The sequence below is a fragment of the Aotus nancymaae genome, unplaced genomic scaffold (assembly GCF_030222135.1).
Source record: "Aotus nancymaae isolate 86718 unplaced genomic scaffold, 86718_ANA_hifiasm-v0.15.2.pri h1tg000065l, whole genome shotgun sequence".
NCBI lineage: Eukaryota > Metazoa > Chordata > Mammalia > Primates > Aotidae > Aotus > Aotus nancymaae.
The window spans coordinates 14986737-14999233 of record NW_026988480.1 but is presented as its reverse complement, the minus strand read 5'-3'; the positions used below and the strand labels follow the sequence as shown (position 1 = coordinate 14999233).

The 12497-nt window shown below is 40.9% G+C and overlaps 1 pseudogene; it reads left to right on the top strand.

Moving 5' to 3' along the window:
- Positions 1-468: 468 nt before the first annotated feature.
- LOC105732280 (zinc finger protein ZFAT-like) lies at positions 469-12291 on the top strand (annotated as a pseudogene).
- The last annotated feature ends 206 nt before the right edge of the window (positions 12292-12497 follow it).

Below are 12497 nucleotides of genomic sequence, written 5' to 3'. Positions count from 1 at the left end.
TACAAACTGACATAGTTAATTTTTTTATTCTATTCTATTCTGTTCTATTCTACCCTACAATATTCTAGTCACTACTCATTAAGTTGATTTCATGATCTGCAATTGCGGAACAATCTGCGGCTGAAGTGGGCGGATCACGAGGTCAGGAGTTCGAGACTAGCCTAGGAAACACGGTGAAACCCTGTCTCTACTAAAATACAAAAAAATTAGCTGGGCGTGGTGCCTGTAATCCCAGCTACTCGGGAGGCTGAGGTAGGAGAATCACTTAAATCCAGGAGGTAGAGATCGCAGTGAGCAGATTGCGCCACTGCACTCCAGCCTGGGCAACAGAGCGAGACTCTGTCTCCAAAAAAAAAAAAAAAAACAACAAAAACAAAACAAAAATAAAAAGGCAAATGAAGTAGAGTGGAGTAACTAGTTTTTTAATTTCTGGAACATTTTTGCAACATTTTAACCTTTAATTTCTAGATGTCGCTGGTTGGGCTCAATCACCAGGACTTCCTACCTTCAACGTAAGTATGTAAGCAAGTTGAATCAATTATAATACATTTCCTATAGGACATAGTAATTCTTCTAGGTAAGTACTTTTAACTCAAGGTGTGCTTACCAAAGCTTCTTCACTGAAATGAGCGTGGAAGAGAACCTCTTTCTTCTGGGCTCACCAACCTGAGAGAATGTGAGTCTGCACTGTTTGCCACCACCTTCATCTTGCTGGTGTGGGGAAAGCCTGACTGAATAATCACGCCATTCAGGACTGCTCTGCTGAGGACTGGCAAGGGACAGAGAGAGCCCTGGGATCAATGCTTGAGCAAAAGGATCAAACTGTGAAGAATTCTAATTTATCTTGCATTTGCCAAGATGAGACGATCTAATTTTCTTTTTATTTAAACTGTTTAAGAGTTTTCTCACTTGCCAAGCATAAGAGTCCTGATAATATGGTAACAGAGATGAACACTGAAGCCTTGATATTTGTGATGTGAGTGGGAAGGCCACATACCTGTGTCCATATTGGAAATATTAATAAAGTCTGTCTTCTCTTTCCTTTCTATCATCCCCGGGAAAATGGGCTGTTGAGTGACTTATATGGCAGGATAGTATATTTTTAAAAATTTAAGTATTAATTTGTATGTTCTTCTCTCCTCCTGCATCAGTTCTTCTACTCCTTGTCTTCTGTGTTGTCATCTTGGTATTCTTTACTCATTTCCTCAGGAAAGGAATGGTACAGAGGAAATGCAAAGCCTTGTATTTTCATCTTCAATTGCCCAGGCTTCAGGAGAACATGAAAGACATTTGTTGAATAAAAAGCTTTATAACTCTAACACCAGCAAGGAATCCCTAGGTTGAGGAGTATGAAGGATGGAGGGGACATGATGTGGGAGAAAGCTGGGAGAAGCCAGAGGCAAAACTTTCCTATTCTGCTCCAGCACCTGGTCTCATGAACAGAGTCCAATACTAATGCCTGGGGGACTCCCTAGCTCCATTCAGGTGAGGACCATACATCCCCTGTGCTGAGAATTTTGTTAATTGTTCTTGCATTGAGGCTCAGTAAGAATCTTCTTGCAACAGCAGCTAGCATGTCGCTTGCTGAGTGTCTGGTGTCTAACTCTGGGTAGATAGCACCCACCAGGATGCACAAATGCCCCCTGAAGTACAGTGTGAGGCCTCTGGTGCACAGGGAGACATCAAAGTCCAATGCATACAGACTAAGATGAAACAAATTATTACCAGCCAGAAATTTCTCCAGGCTTGGTAGTCATACAAAACCCTACCTGACCTCTAACCCCACTCTCACCCCCAACATACACCATGACAACCACCACCTCCACACTTGATTATTATACATTTTTCTGAATAGGAATTCAGTCCATTAGTACTACACTGTTTTACACATTTTTGTTTCATGGCTTCTCAACAAATGTTAAACCAATATTACTTAAGCCCAATACTAAGAACTGAAAATATAAAGAAGACAGCCCTAGATTCCCTGCACTAATGTGACTCTCCCCATGCGTCAGAGGGTGCAGAAATGTATGTAGCTCATCCCATTATATATGGTAAGTGCTGTCAGGTTCAAAGGGCTGATGAAATGGGAATGGCCTAGGTGGCCTCCCAAGGCCTCTTTTATCATTGGAGATTTTTTATTTTTTGTTTAATAACAATTACCCTGCATTATCATAATTTTCATTCTGGTTTAGCCATAAACAATCAACCTGCAGAGTTCAGTGAAGGAGTTTTCCTATATTATTTTCTGAAGGGTAAAATTTGGCATTAATTACAGAAAAAACCAGGTGCAGTGGCTCACACCTGGGGTTTTAGCTACTGGGAAGACTGAAGTGGGATGATTGCTTGAGCCCAGGAGTTCAAGGCTGCAGTGAGCTGTGATGGTGCCACTGCACTCCAGCCTGAGTGACAGAGCAAGACCCTGTCTCAAAAACAAAACAAAACAAACCCCTAGAGTCAATGATGCATGTAAGAGCCTCTGAAAGAGTACTCCCCTAAACCTCCCTCCACCCCCATTGACAAAGTCTAACAAAAGTGTGGCACGTGTCCCATCTGCTGCAGGTGTTTTTCACAGGGTCTGACCCCTCCAATCACGGCCTTGCCAACCAGATGGCCACTTCCTTCATCACAGTTTCCACTCCAGTGCTGATATCAATCCTCTTCTCTTCACAGAAATAGGCTGCCCTTCCTACTTCCTCCCCTTCTCCCGAAACTCCTTCAATAATTGACACTAACCCAGAGACCCAAGGCCCATACTCACCCTTGGACAGCCCTTGATTATGGCGCTACCGAGTGACTACGTCAGACATCAAATCCTAATCTCTTCAGTTTCGCTCCATGCCATTAAGTGGTGCTTGAAAGAGACTGTTTAAGTACATGGCTTTGTGGTGGTTTTTTTTTCCCCTACTTCTTCTCAGTGAATCTTTCTAAAGAAATGCATTTTGAGCTAAGAGCCTCTTCCAAAGTGAAGAGTATATTTGTAGATTTCAAGGAATTAAAAACCAGGCCGCCACCTGCCAGGGTAGTTAAAATGGAGCCCAACAGCACTCCTGGAGGAGGGGCCTGTCCTGATTAGGGAAGTGACTCAGCTTCCTAATCCATTGGAGAAATGAATTTTTCAGAAATGGAAGACATACTATTTTGAAAAGATTATGTAACATTCCAAAGACATACACTTCTAAGTAGAGAATTCTAGTTGGGTGATTGCATTACAGAATAAGTTAATAATTGAAATGACTACATCTTAATAACAGGCAAAGCATTTCCCTGAACAATAGCTTTTTTTTACATTCTTTTCATTCTGTAGACTCAGAGAGGTCTTTTAATAGATCATAAACCTTTTATAAAGCCATGACCCAGATTTAGAAAAGCTGTAATCACCTCATGCTGACCTTTCATAATAAGCATGCTCTATCCTTCCATGCCCCCGGCCCCAAAATGAACCCTAAAGTATCCAATTTAGATATTAGGAACTACATACACTAGAATTTATAACCAAAGTTTCACATAACCCTGTCACATTTAGGCAATAAATTAACTGGTGAGATGTCATATTAAGTGAAACGTATTCCTGTTGATTGTCAAGGACTAGATATTGAGCTTATTTGAGTGCCTTATTGATTTATATTTGTTTTATAGCAACACTGGATGACGCCTCTCCTTTAAGACAACAAAATTAACCTTATTCTCTTCACATGTCTGGCAGCAACTTTATCACCTTGATGTGTTCCAAGGTTGGCACTGAAGAGAGAATTTTTAGATGGAAAGGACTGGCTGTCCAGCCCTGGCTGCCTCTCTTGGCAGAGGTCATTTTTCCACATCAATATAGACATTTGTCAAGCTTTCTTGGAATCCAGGTTAAAGGAAGAGATGAGTGGAAAACAAGAAAGGCCGACCTGCAGCCATTAATTAAGGCTCAGTCCAAGTTCTAACTTCCTGTAGAGGAGTCGTCTAACTTTATCCCCATAGGACATCATGTTAGAACACAATTGTCCACCATCAGAGTAAGAGATACAGTGTTTGGGTCTTTTCCCTGCATGACCACTGATGATAAATATAACCATAAAATTAAATGTATCACATTCACATATGGTCGCTTCTTAAATTCTCTTAACATTCTGTTGAGTTAGTCATGATCATACCCCATTCCTACTTAAAATATTCTACTAACTCCCCTTCATCCACAAGATAAAGTCTAAATTCTTTGGCATGCCATTGAGATCCCTTCAAGAAGTACAATAAAAAAAAATTAAGGAAAAAGTTAATCAGTGCTATAATTTTTTTATTTGTGTTCATTTTCCTTCTAGAGGAGTCGTCCTCAAGTGCACGATTGTGGTCCAGTCTTACCTCTGCCATTTTTCATTCACGTGATTTGGGAGAAACAACTCAGTGTTTCTGTAAATGGAAACTGAGTTTCAGAAACAGTTTTCTAAGGTTACACAGATGGAAAAGAGCAGAGACGAGATTGAAGCCCAATCTGTTTGACACTAGAGTCAAGTGCCTCTGTGTTCCTAAGTCACTGAAATGTACAGCAATGAGGACTTACTTATTGTTAGTTTTATGAGTCCCTCTCCAACACAGCCTCCAGAGTTAAGCATCTGGCAGTGTGTTGGTACATAATTAGCATTCCTATGTATCTTGAATTAATGATAAAGTTAATGACTTTCATTTCTCAGATGAGAAAACTAAAATTCAGGGAAGTGACAAGGCCACACAGTTATAGGGACGAAATGCAGCAGAGACAGGATTAGAACCCTGATTCTTTGATTTTTAGTCTAGTGCTCTGGCCATACCGTGCACTAATCATATATTTAAAATTTATAACTGGGGAGAGATAGAATTGAGAATAAAAGTATGAATATTTAAATTTTCTAAAAGAAGAGATTTTTTTTTTTTTTTTGAGACAGTCTTGCTCTTACTGCCCTGGCTGGAGCGTGGTGTGGTCTCCGCTCACTACAACATCCGCCTCCCAGATTCAAATGATTTTCATGCCTCAGCCTCCCAAGTAGCTAGGATTACAGGTGTGTGCCACCTTACCTGGGTAATTTTTGTATTTTTAGTAGAGTTGGGGTTTCACCACGATGGCTAGGCTGGTCTCAAACTCCTGACCTCAGGTGATCCACCTGCCTTGGCCTCCCAAAGTGCTGGGATTACAGGCATAAGCCACCGTGCCCTGCTGGAGAAGAGATTTCTTGGAGAAAAATTCATCTTATTTCTCTATTGTCAGGATTGTCAAAATATCCATTATGTTTTTAAACCCACTATCATACTTTTTAAAAAGGATTTTTAAATAAAATCTATGCTTCCCTGTAGATTAGTAAAGCTAGATTTTAGCAGGTAGACTAGAAGCGCTTAGAGATATAAGACACTTAAGGTAAATATAACAGAAATCTATTTTTATTGACTCAATTCTTAAGGTATCGGAATGAAAATATATGTGTGTTCATGTGTTTATGTATTATTCTCCTAGCCATTTTTCCTCCCTTCAATGCCCAGGTCACCCACTTGAAAATATGGTGGAAAGTCCAGAATTTACAGTAGATTTCTTAGTCCTTGACTTGAATAGAATAGAGGAAAGGCACAACCTAAAAAGCCAAGTGTGGCCTTAGCAAAAGGAAATGGATTTGTTGGGTTTTTCTGTCCACTACAATTTCAGAAACTCTTACTCATCTAACACTGAAAAAAAAAAAATACAGCTTTAAGCTTAAAAAAAAAGAAAGAGAGAGAAAAGAAAGAAAATTTTCTCCTCCCCAGTGCTTGTAATACCCTATTAAAAGCTTGGGAATAAAACTTCCTTTCCTATCAATGTTGTCCTTTTCCATTAAGCAAATATTGATTTCCTCTCCATCCCTCCCCACCTCTACCCCCCTTAGATACGGGAATCCAAATTACCATTGGCTCTTTTGGTTTACTTCCTTCCTTGTGTACTAACAAGGCTGTGTTTGTGTATTGCCTGCTGCTAGGCAGCCAACAGGGGGTGCTCACTGCATATTTTGATGAGGGGAAAAAAAAACGATTGCATTTAAAATAATCTTCAGTTTTCCTTTCACTTTCAATGCAAAAGTAAAGACTACGGTTCTCACACACAAAGGTTTTGCAATGTGTTCAGAAGCAACGTGAGGAAATGTCTAGGTCAGGGAAGGAGACCTTAGGGAGAGCCAGTATTTATACATGAAGTGGGGATTTGAAGCTCCCAGGGACTTGGGTCCCTGAATGATTTGGGTCATTGATCATCAATTACACCTAAATTTTCTGGGCTATAATGACTAAATTTATTGGACAATTTATCAACTTCTCACTTTGTGTACGTGGGCACAGAGTGAATAGTCAGAAAATATGTTCTAATTTTGCTTTTCCCCCGTTACTCTGGTGCATCTCTTAGCATTCAGTTTTGGCTGCTCCACGTATAAGGTGCAGAATGGGATCCTATATTTCCACCAACTGTTTCTCCTAAGAATAAACTTCCTGGTATCAAAATGGCAAATGAAAATAATAATGACACTTTGGGGTATATAAAATTTTAAGAACAGTCATACATTATAAGATTAACGAAAAGCTGGGAAGGTGTTAGAATTTGAAATAACTCTTATCTACTTTGATTCAGATTCAGTTTCCATTGAGAAAACTCCTAAAAATAAAACAATATGTAGCCTATTCAAATATTGCTTGATATTAATGTTTAAAAGGTCAAGCTTTAAACTTGAAAGGAGTTTTGCTTGAGCTCCAAACAAATGCTAGCAGACACAGGTTATTTTGAATTATTTGCTTCTAAAAACAGATAAAAAAGATCAGACATAACAAGCCCTTATTAGAAGAAAATATACTATATGGCAAGCCCTGTGAAATTTATCAAGATCTAACATTAAGAAATACCTAATTCATGGGTATATATTGAGATATTTTTTAAATAGTTAATATTGTTTACTATTGATCACACTAATAAATAAAGTTTCCTATAGAATTATTAAAACCTTCCTTTTGATTTACACAGCAAAGACTTCAGAAAGAGTGATGGTGTTTCTCATTATTCAACAAAAAGCACAAGGAAAAATGTGCATCTTAGAAATATATTTTGTTCTCTCTTTCTGAAACCCAAACAACTTCCAGCTAAAAGACATATTTTGATTAAGATAATATTTTTCCCTAATCAATATTTTTTACCTCTGGGTTATTACTTCCTTGAAGGCTTCTCTGACTTTTTTTTCTTTCTAAATTAGTCCATGTAGTTTATGAGAAATCATCAGCACTGCCATACGCTGCCGTTTACATTAAATCTTTCCCTTCATATTTACTGCTGGGTGGCAGGGCTTGTCTCTAGCCTTTATGGTTTGGCATCAAATCTTGAAATGTGTATTTTATACTTAATTGGAGTGGGGATAGGAGCACAGGAGCAGAATTAACCATTAATGAAATAAGACTCCTCTCGACCAACGTTCACATTTCCAGTTTGGTTTGCAGCATGCCTGAACACTGCTCAGTGTGAAACCACAACCGGGTGGCATGCTTGTTTTGAACACAGGCCTAGGATCGTGTGGTATTAGATCTGTGTTGAATTGCTGTAAAGGTGTCTAAAGGCTTACTCTGGATTTCTGCACTTATTGCATTACATCCGAGTGCTAAGTACTTTGCAGACCAGCACTGGTCTGTGTACCACACTCACGGAGCCCTGGCTTGCTCTGAAAGAGCAAAGGGGAAAGTGCTTGTCCTTTGGTTTTGTGGGCCCCTCCTGCCCTCCAGCGTCCTTTGTTTCCCCAAACATTCGGTGGCTGCACATCTCTACACACTTCCACCCACCTCACCTCAGTGCACGTGTGTGCGCACGCACACGCACACACAATGGTGTAAGGACTAAAATTAAGGTTTAATGTTATGTGCTGCCTTGATAGCTGGTAAAACTGGAGCAGCTTTGACTGACTTAACCACAAGCTCCCCTCCCCATAAAGAAGATCCCCTATCTACCAATAAGGTGAATCAGAGGCAATTACAACACACAAACACATACACACACACGCACGCATGCACAGACAGCTCCTGGAAGAAAGGGGTTTAACCTAAGCCTGCATTCATAGAACAATGCCTTCAATCACAGTCCTGTCCCTGGACTCTTGCTCTATATATGAGTGTTTGCACTTTAAAATGAAGGGGAAGGAATTGAGGTGAAGAGGATGTAGAAGGTTTAGAATCAGAAGATCTCAGATGAAAAGGAATAGCACCAAAAATGCCCTGGCATATTGCTAGCTTTCAAATAAATGCACATTCTTTCCTGTCCCTGCCATATTATCATTGTGGCAGTCCAACATGATTTTGGATGTATTTTTGTAAAATGTTATATGAATATTTTTTATAGGGAGGGTGGTTCTTAGAGTTATGGTTAGCTAACAGTGACCGATTCCTTCTGCTCCATTTTCCCACTGAAGTATCCATGAAATTAAACCAAACCAAACCAAAACATAAAAGACCCTGCAGCACTGCAATTGCACTGAACTCAGGGAAAAGTTGATGTCCTGGCAGGAGCAGAAGCTGAAATACTATGAGTGAGAAGAATCAGGCACATCTCCCCTGCCCTTTCATTTTACCCGCTGTCATTTGTCTTCCATATATCCAATTTTTTAAAAATTGTTTAATTGTAAAATTGGCCATCTTAACCACTTTTAAGAATACAATTCCGTAGTAAATTCACATTGTGTAATCGACCTACAGAACTCCTTTTATCTTGCAAAATGGAAACTCTGTACCCATTCTGGGTACAAAATGACTCCCCCTTCCCCTCATCCCTCACCCCTGCATTCTATTTTTTGTCTCTATGAATTACACTATCCTAGGTATCTCATGTAAGGGGAATTGCACAATCTTTGTTTGTTTGTGTGCGTGTGTGCCTGATGCAGCTTAACATCTTTATGATTTGTCTGTGCTGTAGAATGTATCATGATTTCTTTCCTTTTGTGGCTGAATAATATCCCATTGTGTGTATATACCACACTTTGATTATCCATTCATTTGCCAATGGACATGTTGGTTGCTTCCACCTTTTGGCTACTATGAATAATAATGCTGCTGTGAATATCAGTGTACAAACATCTCTTCAGATCCTGCTCTCAATTATTTATTTATTTTTTGTCTTGCTCTGTCACCCAGGCTGGAGTGCAGTGGTATGATCTCTGCTCACTACAACCTTTGCCTCCTGGGTTGAAGCAATTCTCCTGCCTCAGCTTACCGAGTAGCTGGGATTACAGATGCATGCCATAATGCCTGGCTAATTTTTTGTATTTTTAGTAGAGAGAGATAGGGTTTCACCATGTTGGCCAGGCTGCTCTCAAACTCCAGATCTCAAGTGATCCATCTGGTTTGGCCTCCCAAAGTGCTGGGATTGCAGACATGAGCTACTGTGCCCAGCTAGATCTTACTCTCAATTCTTTTGGGTATGTACCCAGAATTGAAATTGCTAACTCTATTTAAAGTTTTTCGAGGAAGTGCCATGCTGTTTTTCACTGTCACTGCAAAATTTTACACTCCCATTAATAGTGCACAAAGGTTCCAATTTCTCCACATCCTCACCAACCCCTGTTATCTTCTGGGTTTTTTAGTGTGTGTGTGTGTGTGTGTGTGTGTGTGTGTGTGTGTGTGTTGACAGTAGCCATTCTAATGGGTGTGTGGTGGTATCTCCTTGTGATTTTGATTTGGGCATCGTTTCGTGTGTTTATTGGCCCTTTGTGTATCTTCTTTGGAGAAATGTCTATTCAAGTCATCTGCCTATTTTTAAATTTGATTGGCTGTTTTTTTTGTTGTTGTTGAGTTGTAGTTCTTTGTATATTCTGGATATTAATCCCTCATTGGATAGATGATTTGGAAATATTTTCTCCCATTCCATAAATTGTCTTCTGACTCTGTTGATTGTATCCTTTGATGCATGAAGAAGTTTTAAATTTTGATGCCGTTCAATTTGTCTGTTCTATTTTCTTTGGTTGTCTATGCTTCTGGTGTCATATCCAAGAAATCATCACTGAATCTGACGTCGTGAAGCTTTTCCCCTGCGTTTTTGTCTAACAGTTTCTTTGGTTTAGCTCTATGTTTATGCCTTTCATTCCTGTTGAATTAATTATGGTATAAGATTAAAGTCCATCTTTATCCTTCTGCATGTGGATATCTAGTTTTCCCAATGTCATTTGTTGTAATATATGTCCATTAAAATATATATAGATATATATATATAATTTTTAATTATTCATTTATTTATTTGTCTCACTCTTTTGCCCAGGCTGGAGTGCAGTGATGCTATAACAGCTTACTGCATCCTTGAACTCATGGACTCAAGGGATTCTCCTGCCTCAGCCTCCCAAGTAGCTGGGATTATGAGCACATGCCACTACATCCGAGTAATTTTTATTATTATTATTTTGTAGAAATAGAGTCTTGCCATCTTGCCCAGCATAATCTTGAACTTGATTGAACCAAAGTGTTGGGATTACAGATGTGAGCCACTGTGCCTGACCTAAATATTTCTATTTTTATTTATTTTAAATTTTTTGATCTAACAGAAGAGTTTTCTCATCTACCTGGTGCAGAGGCATCATTCTGGGGGACAGGTTGAAGACAGTGGAGGGGAAGAGGCGATGGTTGAGCTCACTGGCCTAAGGAGTTGTTTCGACCATAAAGAAACAGTTGAGGTTGAAAATGAAGGAATTGTAATTGTGAAACATCCTGTGTGACTATCAATATAGATGGGTGTTTTTAAAAAGTTATCTACTGAGATATGACAAATTAGTCCAAATCTTTATGGAGACCTGGATTCTGAATACTATGACAAACTTTTTTTGTATCGAGTGCATTTTGATGTACATGTATGCATGTCCGCACCCATACCTGGGAACATTTGTATTATTGCTCCCAGTGTCATTATTCTTCCATCATCAAAAACTGCCTTAAACACCATGTAATTCAGAAACACAGTAACTTCTTGCTGAAGTGTCCCACTGACTGCTGTGAACTACTTGACTACAGACACATCTTAAAATTCACACAGCGCTAGACAAAAGGAGTTATTCTTACCCTGTTTGTGAAAAGTCTTTTTCAAAAGATTGATTGATAAAGTCACATATCAAGACCAACCATCCTGAGGTCTCCATGAACACCATTTCCAAGGTTCTCGGGAGGAGGGTTCAGCTGAAAGGGCTGATTGGAAAGAGAGCCATGAAGTAAGTGCCTGTACTGTGACTTTTATTTCATGAAGAATGGCTCAGTTCTTCAGTGTCATATCTGGGCTCATGAAGGTGTGAAACCCTTGAAGTGTTCTTTGTGTGAGTATGCAACTCGTAGCAAGAGTAACTTCAAGGCTCATATGAATCATTACAGCACTGAGAAAACCCACCTATGTGACATGTGTGGCAAGAAGTTCAAATCAAAAGGGACACTGAGAAGTCACGAGCTCCTTCTCACTGCAGATGGGAAGCAGTTTAAGTGCATGGTTTGTGACTACACAGAGGCCCAGAAGCCACAGCTGCTGTGGCACATGGAGCCACATGTCTCCTTCAAGCTTTTCCGCTGTGCCCATTGCCATTACTCCTGCAACTTATCTGGCTCTCTAAAGCAACACGACAACAGGAAGCACCCCAATGAGTTGTACGCCAATGTGGGCACTGGGGAGCTGGCGGCGGAGGAGCTCATCCAACAAGGTGGTTTGAAGTGCCCCGTCTGCAGCTTTGTATATGGCGCCAAATCGGAGTTCAACAGGCACTTGAAGAACAAACATGGCTTAAAGGTGGTGGAAATTGATGGAGACCCCAAGCGGGAGACAGCAACAGAAGCTCTCAAGGAGTCCTTCACCCAGTATCTCCACATCACAGAGGCCGAAGAAGACATTCAGGGGAAACAAGCAGTGGTGACCGCACTCCAGGACCTGAGACTCTGAGAGTGGCGACCCAGTGGACCCTACGCCCATGAACATCCTGCAGGAGATCATTGAGCTGGACGCTGAGACACCCACGACACCACTGCCCTTGTCTCCTTGCCTGGGTGGTTGCCATGGCACCAGGGCCGGTGACTGTGGTTAAACAGGTCACCGAGGAGGATCCCGGCTCCAACTATGCAGTCATGATCCAGGAGACCATCCAGCAAGTGTCCGTGGAGCTTGCTGAGCAGCACCACATGGTGGTGTCCTCCGACGACGTGAAGGGCGTGGAGACGGTGACTATCTACACACAGGGCGGTGACACCTCGGAGTTCATCGTCTACATGCAGGAGGCCATGCGGCAGGTGGAGGAGCAGACTGTGAAGCAGCTGGTCAAGGAACTCTAGAGGACATGCGGCATTGGATGGCCACAGGGCGGGGCTGCCAGGTTCTGCAGGCACCCAGGGTGGGGAGGCCACTCTGCCTGCCCAGCCTACAGAATAATGCTCTCCTTTTCCCTCCCTGCCTGGCAGCCTGATGAGACTCTCCTCGTCCAACTTAGGGTGGGTAAGGATCACCAGCAACACCACAGGACCCTGTCCCCAGCATAGAC